We start from the raw sequence: 10,564 nt of genomic DNA on the forward strand, positions 1-10,564 counted from the left end.
TTCCTTTCACTGCTTTTGAATCTCAACCCGCCTTTGTCTAAGGCTGTTTCCATCACTGCACTCTGGAGCGGGATTCAGGGGAGGTCAGTAAGAGCGCACATAAAGATTCACACATCAGTTCTGAATAAAGGAGCAATTCACAGGCAAAGGGGAGTTAACATGGGACCAACTTTAGCCCCTTGCTTCAGTCTAGTAGTGGGAGGATCTGGGGGAAAGAATTAGAAGCTTGTGTCTGGTCTGAGGATGTTTTGTGAATTTAAGTTTCTCCAAAGCTTCATTTCCTTATGTTAAAGACAAACAGGAACTTAAAACTATAGCACGTGAGCTAATGAAAGACTCGGGGGCTGTGTGTGTGTGTGCACACCTGATGGTTGCACTGTGCCAGATTGTGTGTGCCTTGGATGAACAGATGGGGGTGGATGAGTTAAGAGAAGCATGGAGGGAGGGAATGGCAGACGTCTGGATATCACTCATGTGAAGTTATGTCTCCCCCCTTCTTCTCTCCCCCTCGCACCATCCTCCATGTGCATTCAAAAACAGACAGAAGAGCTGCATCTGATGTGTGGAGGATGATGTAGCCAAAAGCAGGTTGGTAGCCATAAGTGCCTGTGATAATCCATCAATCAATGATACATTGTCTGAGGCTTATTGGGATCTATAGAGAAGACTTTTACTTTCAACAATGGTTCACTTAACATCCTCGTGATGAGAAATTAGTAATCTTGTCGACACAGCAGTAACAGATTCATGGCGCAGCACTACTTCAGAAAAAGACATGGCTACACAGCTAAACTGTGAGCGTTAGGGCAGTGTTTATGTAAGAGAATTAAAGTAACACTTTGTAACTTTTTAACAGCTGCTCCAGAAACAGATCAGCTCTGTCACATACGGTTATTTGGAGCTGACAAGTGTGAGACAGTCTGAATAAGTTGTGTGATCGCACTGTTTTTTATGGCTGCATGGCTCTATGGCAATATCAGTCTGTCTCTCAGTCCACCATTTTAGTCCAGACTGAAATATCTCAGATTGCTATTAAATTTGGTACAGATATCCACATCGCCCAGATGACAAATCTGGGTTTGGTCACTCCCAACGTAAATTGTCACTTACCCAGTGAAACATGGATGGATTCGCCCCAAACTTTTGTAAATTCATGGTCCCAAGGGGATGTATCCTCCTGATTTGAGCAATCCCGTAATTTTTGTTGAGGTTGGCATTGGACTGAAATGTCCACTACTGGATTTGCATAAAATTTGGTGCAGACGTTCACGCAAAACTAATGACATTCTCGTAAGCCTCAGTTGTACTTTGTGTTAAGTGCTAATTAGCAAATGTTTGTATGGTTAACACACTTAACATGTTGCCACTGTGAGCATGTTAGCATGCTGAGGTTAGCATTTAACTCACAGAGCGGTTGTCACAGCTGTAGACTCGTGGGCTGATTACAGCAGTTTTATGTGTTGGAACATGGAAGTTTATTCTTTACTGGCAACACTGCATGTAACAAAATGATCAAAGCTTAAAGGCCCCTTTACTAGATTTCAGTGCTTTCAACCACATCTCTCAGTCTCTTCATTAAGCAAATGGAATTGGCCCAGGTGTCATCCTGTGGCCTAAGTGTGCTACTGTGGTTACATGATGACAGTATTTGTGTTTTATGTTGTCTGGGTTCATTCCTCACAGAATTGCTTTACTGCTCATGATTCCCCCATCATGACAGACTGTGACCTGCTACATAAAACAAGGCGCTGCTCTGCTCAAATGTCTTCTTTATACTGATCAGAGACACGAAATGCTCAATTTACCAGTTCCTTTTTATAAGATCAAAGACTTTCTTGCAGTCAAACAAGTCAATTTTTACAGTCTGGGCTTGTGACATTTTATTTTAATGATACATTTCATTATCACAGATAAACTTTGCGACAGACTTCTTAACTTCTGAATGATTCCCATCATGACTAAAAACATTTTGAGCCTTATTAGCTCTTTAACTTTAAGCAATAACCCACTAACCTACTTTATAGACTCTATGAGTCACACAAGACAATCACCGAGTGCATTAGGAGCCAAGGTGGAAACGCTTCTTAAACTTGCCTATTTGATAGGCAACAGAACTCCCACTCTCACTTACTTTGTAATTCCTCTCTCTTATCTCCTCTCCCACTCCTCTTCCAACTTACCTTTTTCCTATACCTCTCCCTATTCCTCTACTTTTTGCTGCTGTTTCAAGTCCCCACCGTGCTATTTAGAGCATGGCACAGAGCTATATTAATGTGACTAAAGAGGATTGTACAGGTAACACAAGTCCAGCTGGCTGTAAACCGCGATGCGGTTCCTCTCACAGAGCATTAAAGCTCCCTCTGTTTATGGAGTCACCCTCCATAAACAATACTGTATAATTCTCTTTGAACGTTACAGCACATGCCTCATATAAAACAAAGCAAAATATGAGGGGACACACACACCCCCTCCACACACACACACACACACACACAGATACAGAAGGGAGGCTGTAGCACACATGCACACAACCACAGTGTTATGTGATCAGTGTGTCCTTTCTGCATGTGCCAGCAAGACTTTGAACGGAAGGCATTGTTGTCCCTTGGGAGTAAACACCCAATGAAGACAAATAACTATATTCACCAAATACTCTATATGCACCAAAACGCCCCACACCAAGAAAAAAAAGAGGATATATCTCCATACTCACTATAGAACTAATCAATATTTCAGCAGCCCAGCCTTGATTGTTCATGCAGACCATGAGAGGGCTAATGAGGCGAAGCTGCAAAGACAATGTGCTCTCGAATGTAGGCTATCTACTAAAGGACAAAATTATCTTTCAGATCTCCTGGATCAGTCATGCTCTGCCCAGGATGAGCTGCTGCTGAAGTAAACCACTCGAGACCTTCCGCTGCGTGACAGCTTATGAGTAGACATATCTGTCTGAGACGTGGTTCCCTCTGATCTGCTGTGTCAAAGTCCTCGAGCCTCACATGCTGTTTGTTGTCAGCACACTTTAAATTGTACTTAACATGGGAAACGTGACGCGCAAATAAATGACACTTGATGCACTAATCATGAATTGAGATCGTGGGAGTTACAAAGTAACTACCAGGCACGGGTCCAGTGTCCAGGGAGCCAGCGAGCCAGGGTGCACCTGACTATTAACCTTTCTTCTTGTAAAGTTAAGCACTAAGAGACACAAAATGACCACAAAGAGACACAGAACAACTACAGAGAGATGTGACTACTCATTTTGTGTGTCTTTCATGCTGGGGTGCTATGCTCAGGGACCCATACTTTCATAATCCGTCCATGGTTTGAATATTTAAAAAGACAATATGCACAGAACAGTTTTACTAAGGGACTGTACAAACATTACTGGAGGTTAGAGAGGGGGCTGTAATCTTTTCTTTCCTTCTGAAGGTATGGTAATCTGACTTGTTTTAACAGAGCAGTGGAGCGTCTTGTTTATTTCCGGTCCCAAATGTATATTTTATTTTAGCCTTCCTTTGCTGCTTAATAGTGACATAAATAGACATGAAGATAACTTGATTAGGTTTAGGGGAAGGCCATGGTTTGTGTTAAAAGAAGTATGTTAAGGTTAGGGGATCTTTGTTGCCATGGTTACAGTAATAGTTTCTCCATCACACAGTTATGATAATTAACAGTTCTGTCTCTGTATCAGGTTTCATTAATGTGTGCATTGGTGGCAATGTGAGTGTTGTAGTTCTAAGTCCAAAAGGTTTTTTTTTTTTTTTACAAGGTTCATCTGCCCTCACCACCAAAATAATTTTTGTACAGTCCCTAAATATGGTGTTAAATCTTAGATCCCAGAGCTGCTCTCCACCCAGAGAGAACCCTTTGACTCCGCACTTGTGTTATGAAATGCTGAAATAAAAAGTCTTATGGTTGCAGGACTATAGATTCAAGTGATAAAAGTTATGAAAGGCTGTTAGCGTGCTACATTTGGTCCTCCGCTGCCATCAAAGAGAAAAAACAAGCTATGTAAACACAGAGATCCTTGCAGGCACACAAACACACGCAGCAGGCACCACCCAATTATCTCCGCTCACAATAAATGAGAAATAGTCAAATTAGTATTGGGTCTGGGAAATATCATCATAGATCGGAATATAAAAAGCAGAGGAAAACATCCTCACTCACAATTCCTCACAGACCCTCGACACAAAGCCAAATGTAGGCTATTTCATAAAACTACAACCCTGTGTCATCAAAGCTCTCCCTGCGGAGGCGTTATTCTTGATCGCTCCTCCTGTCTAAGCGCCCTATTTCTCCACATAGTCATCTTTGTTTGCAACACTTGTCTCGCGTCACCAAGAGGAAAAAGCCCGCGTTCCATTCATCTTAACAGTTTGTGTGTCACTGGGAAAAAAAATGGGTGAAACTTTAAAAAATTCAGGCTTTGTTGCCAGAGAACAGAAGGCTGACAAAGTTTTATAGAGGCAGCCATGAAGTTCTGCCTCATTAGATAGAATAGCTGTTCTATATTCAGGGTCTCTGTGGGGCTAACAAACGCAATGAGTGGGCCAAACTCGGTTTGTTCCGCCAGAGCAAGGGCCTTTTTGTCTGTGTTTGGTGGGTGGGGTTGGCTGGGGTACAAGGGCCAAGCGGGCTCTTCAAAACCTGGATTTCCCCACAGCTGAGCAGACTATATTAGGAGACTGTATGTAATGGACTACATTAGAATCCCTGTAGGATTTCAAGTTCCATAGCTTGTCCTTAAATGATCTAATCCAGTTAGTTACGTCAACACAGAGGCCCAGATTGATATCTACCATGAAGTGAAAAGTGCTACAGGTGCACATGTCACATTATATTCCCACACTGTGGCACAAAGGAAACAATAATGTCATCAAAAACTATGACTGATCCCTTTCATCCCAGTATTCTCATGGTGATATATTTATGGTGTTTTTTCCAGTTTGGGTCTTTTATATGTAGTAGTTTTATTTGTTGTAGTATTTTATTCGTTTTTTATTTGATCTTGATTGCATACATCTATGGATTACATGACTACTACTACGAGAGAGGTGTCACACATAGTTACTGGATAGTTCCCCTCAGTTCTATGTAGCATTTTACTATCTTCCATCCCATTGTTTTGGTTTTACATCCTGCAACTTAACTGTTTTGACTCTGTCTCCCAGCTCTCATTGTGTCGTTTCCAGCAGCAGGCATCTGTTTACAGCTGAAAAGCTCTGATGAACAAACTCTTCTCTGCCTAAGCAGCATGAAATGGCAGAAAAGCAAAGTTAGCGGCTAGCTGGTGAACATATGTAGCTGCCAAAGAGCCAGATATTTCCTTCAGGAACTGGTGGAGACCAAAACAGAGCTAACTGCAGAGTGGAACTCAGATTTACATTCATCAAAAACTGCACTAAATGAATGTTAATGATGCTCCACAGGTGTTGGATGTGGAAATGTGCAACTGTTTGCTAACATGTTTGTCATATTAGCTTTATATGATAATAATAATGGACTCTGTCATTGATGTGTTTAGAGCTTGTTTCTGTACCCAGATGGGCAAAAAAATATCAGGAATGCTTAACCTCTGTTTTAATGTTTACTGCTCTCTGATCTCTGCTCTCATTTATTGGCACATTCTCATTCAGATTCTGAAAACAGTGATATACAGCTTTTGTAGGTTACAGGCCACTGTAGGCAGACTAAATTACCTGTATGTTCTTCATTTACAAAGGTCAACGCCCCTTTAAAAACACACTAAAGTTTAAGACCAGTCTGAAAATAAATGGCTTCTTCATATATACTTCTATTATTGTTTCCTGTCCTATTTGAGAAGGCAGAACTCAGTGTATGATGGAAGGTTGGAAAGAGATCTCTTATCATTTTCATGTTCTTCAGATAACAGCCTAAGTTACATGAATTTTAATTACTTTAATCACTTCAAAATCACACCTTCCGTTAAATAGGCCAACCATAACATCCACAGAGCTATGACAGTATGATTTGTTGGATTAAGGTAGAGATTATGGGGTGGAGCTATTTACATGCAATGTTTATATATTTTTTTTAATGTGGCACTAAATCCAGACGGCATTAACACTCAATGTTTGTTTTGAAAAAAAAAATCCACTATCTGACTTAAAGGACACATCTCAGAGTTGTCCTCCTAAAAAAGATTAGAGGATTAGGAAACCAGTTGCTGTTGCATGTCTGTGTCCTAGATTCAGTTTGATATCCTTTGATTGCACAAAGAGAGCCACTCAGGCTCCGGAGCTCTGGGCCAAGATAATGGGGAGAAATTCGCACTGTGTCATTATTTTTCATCTTACTCTGTAGCAATCATTTATTAAGGCGGTATTTCATTGATAGCTTAATAGGCTTAGTCTCTATTCACGTTGGCTGGCTCATTAGGGGCTAATAATGCAAATGTTATACAGGCTATTAGAGGTGTTTAGCAGGCTTGTGTCTGAAGACGTGGGTATTTGTTGGGCAGATGGACGCAGCTCCGGGGCTGCCCTCACCCCTGACCCCCCACAGATGTCCCAAACCCAGCCAGAGCCTCGTCACGAAGCAGTGGAAAATCAGTAATACACCGGAACCGACTTGTCAATACGCAGGACAATTAGGCGCGTTTGAGCGCCGGTTCTGGCTGCGCAGCGGCGCTCGCTGCTGCGTGAAACACGCAGTGATTACAGCGGAGATGAAAGAGGGAAAGAGGCCATGCGGTGCCTTTCTGTGAAGGCCTGTTTGACCGATGGCTCTCGCCTGAATAGGGCTCTGGTGGTCATACATAAATTAAGAGGTTAAGTGAGCCATCAGGAACAAATGTTTGCATTTATTAACTGAGGATAATAGCTCCCAGCAGTGAACCCGCAGCCTGGGCTTTCTCTTTGGGTTGAATTCTTCAGCGTATTTGAAATTACCTCCAGTTCTGTGTGTTAGTTTAGGCTGTGGGCCAGTCTATAACTACATCAATCAAGTTTAAAGAATTCCCACAATGACTGGCTGTTATTATCTTAGAATATAAGCGGAGTGCTGCAGGTCAGTAAGAGGACAGAAAATGCACTGAAGCAGACTGTTAAATACAAGAGGCCAGAATGGGAACATTAGAGCCTGTTTGCTTTTTTTAAGGCACGGATACTGCTCCAAATGGACAACCAGGAATCACATATATATATGTTCCAATTTCCAATAAAATCCAATAAGTGCGACTTCATTAAGACATCAGAGACTGAAATGTTCTCCAGGCTCGTTATACAGAACAAACATTCCCACTCACATATGAGGAGGGATCCCGCAGGAATGCACGAGGCAGGTGTAAATTTAAACTGTTAATGAGGCGCATCAAAAGCATCAAAGACGCGTCGTGCTGAGCCATTCTACCATTAGTCCATACGAGACAAAAGCCATCAGAGAGTTTTCCTTGCTAAACGGTACAGAATGGGTCCGAGCAGCGGGAGTTATATTATGGCCGCAAACCCCCGCGGACTGCACCGGGCTAACCAGCCAAGTCTTGTGAGTTCAGACTCTAACGAGACAGATGAAACGTCTACTATTGGCAGTATGGAGGGAGGGAGGGAGTGTGGTATACAGCCTGTTTCTAATGAGGGAAACATGCCCATCAGTATGGAGAACCATTCAAATAAATACAGAAGGGATGATAAAAATGAACATCTCATGAGTCTCTTATAAGATAGGGTGTGACGTAATAAGTCAAAACCCACTGGGTATAATTATTCCTATCTCACAGTTATGACCTATCTCAAACATAACTTATCATATTATGACCATGCACGCCCATGTCCCATGAGATACAAAGGAAATCAAAATGGTCAGATGGCATCAAAAGTATACATTCAAACTCCCACTTAAGTACAGATTAGTTTTATCTTTAACGATGCAATGCAGTTTATAAGTTTATCATACATATTTATTCTCAGAAAAAACTATCTGAAAAGCTATCTGCAATATTTCCATCTAAATGTAGTGGAGCAGATGTAGAAAGGAGCATAAAATGACAATACTCAAGCAAAGTACAAGCACCTGAAAACTGTACTGAAGTATAGCATGTGAGTTCATGTATTTAGCTGCTGTGAGTGATATAGACCTAGTATTATACAGTTTATTATATTATTAGAGGAGTATTGTGGATGCATTCATGTATGAGCAGCATTTACTGTAGTTTGTCTAAGTGGAGCTAACTTTAAAAGAGCAGTTTTTCATTCTGGGAAATACACTTACTGTCTCGTAGAGAGTTAGATGAAGAGACTGATACCACTGTCATGTTAGTAGGTATATGAAGCTCCAGCCCACAGTTGGTTAGCCTAGCTTAGCTTATCTTAGCACAATACAGCTTGGCTCTGTCTAAAAATAACAAGATCCACCCATCAGTAACTTTAATGAACTCACTAATTAAATGACTGTATCTTGTTTATTTGATCCGAAGTGTGAAAACTGACAATAAATTGTTTTGCGGAGGGTAAAGTGCCAGATGTGATAATGTGCCATTTCTCGTCTGGAACCCGTTTCAAGGCAAAAGGTGGAGAAGTCACTGGTTCCAGTCGAGACATAATCCAGCCTATAACCACTCATAAAACCTGCGTTAAAAGTCAAATTGGCAATTTACACTCAAGTTTTTGCACTGATTAAACAACCAAAATATTAAACGTTAATTACTGAACATTAGAGGTGCCAGTAGGCAGATTTTCTTTTTACCTTTGGACACAGCCAGGCTAGCTGGTTCCCTGTTTCCAGAGCTTGTGCTAAGCTAAGCTAACTGGCTGCTGAGAGATTAGTTGTTTTCCACCACTGTTACGGTTATAAATCAATCTCAAACAGGAACATTTCACCTTAATCCCAGATTCACATTGGCCTTCAGTACCAATCAATATTAAATATGAACAGCTCTCTGTCAGACCCAGAAACTACAGAAACTGTTCTTTTGGTACATAATAATAGACCACCTGAAGCCAATCCTTTGATGAAGTGCAGCAGATACTGACTTCCTGGAATAATGGAATATCTTTTCATCTGAATGAAATTTACATCATCTATCACTTCTGGACCAGAAAATACACCGTTATCTGCAGAAAAAAAAATCCACTTTCATATTGCCAGAGTGACCTTTTCCACTTTATTTTCCTACATCAGTGTGAAGTCACAGATGCATGGGAGCAGAAAACTTTTCTATCTGGTCTCTGGCAATGGAAACCAGTCGTGAATGTTCACTAATGCACGGCAAATTGTCCTAAGGCAGAGGAATAACATATTTGAATGATGAAATCCAGCACGATTCCCTTTGGCAGGCAAATTCCTTTAAATCCTCGCATCTCAGCAGGCACGTAGGGGTGGGTTTTGGGAAATTAGGTGTATGTGTGTGCCTGTGCGCCTGTGTGTATATCTCCCCGAGGGCTGATGGGAGGCTTGCATGTGCGTTTGTGGGCTTTGCTGTAGGTGGTTACATGTGTGCATGTCGTTGAAATAAAAGACAGCTTATGCAAATGGCCTCGTGTGACCAACTTGAGGGACGACGACGGCACCTCACGCAGAGTTCTGCTACTCAGCTCTTACCAGTGTTTTACCCGAGACTAATACGGCACAGTGCGCCATCAGGGCTGAGCAACAGTGATCATACTCATTAGACAAGTCAATGGGCCTTATGAGAGGCGACACAGAGGGCCCTGCTGAGCATGAGGATGAGGTGCAGTGGGAAGAATTTGCAACAGTCAAGTCTGTGGCCCACTTCTGGCCTTTGGGAGACTTGATAGGTGACAGCAAGGAGTGTGTGACACACTGGCATGGCAGACTGCTGTTTGCGTGGATTGTGAAGGGTGATAACAAACAAGGGGGGGCATCTTCTTCTCCTCTCCTCTCCTGTCCTTTTCCTCGCTTCTCCTCTCCTGGCTTGTCAGTCATTTCTCATCCATAGGACTGCGAAGGTGGCGCGCCTCCAAAGCGTGGCCTACTTTCCCGCTCTCACACAGAATGGAAATGAGCTCAACTTATTTCTTTGCGAACGTCTGTCTGATTTTAATTAACATCACAGCCGTTGTGATACAACAGCGCTCTGTCTATATCTTACAGCAACGAGATCCCACATCCGCCGCCTTCTGTGTGTGTGTGTGTGTGTGTGTGAGAGGGAGTGACAGAGACAGTGAGCTGAAATCCATAATTTAACTGAATGCCCACAAGCTGCACACAGCAACAGTGATTTCAACACGCTTCTCTCAGGTCTCACATGAACAAGTGTTGCTGTGGGTGTTCTCTAACACACACACAAAGACTCACGCACGCACACAAACACACACTCAACCTACTCCTGTATTTTTAATTGTTGTTCGTGTTCTCTCCTCCCCCAAACATATAGCATCATAGAGTTCAGTGTTTTGCAGCGTGGCACTCTCCCTTTCTTTCACTCTGTGTGTGTTTGTCATACGGCACACTGAGTGTATTTATAGCATATTCTGTCAGACAATGTAGTGCATTTGTGTGTATTCATTTGGAAATAATAACATTGACAACTGCTTGAGAGATGGAGGGGTTGAGAGAGGGAGAGGGACTCATTTTGAGC

The sequence above is a fragment of the Lates calcarifer genome, linkage group LG4 (genome assembly GCF_001640805.2).
Source record: "Lates calcarifer isolate ASB-BC8 linkage group LG4, TLL_Latcal_v3, whole genome shotgun sequence".
NCBI lineage: Eukaryota > Metazoa > Chordata > Actinopteri > Centropomidae > Lates > Lates calcarifer.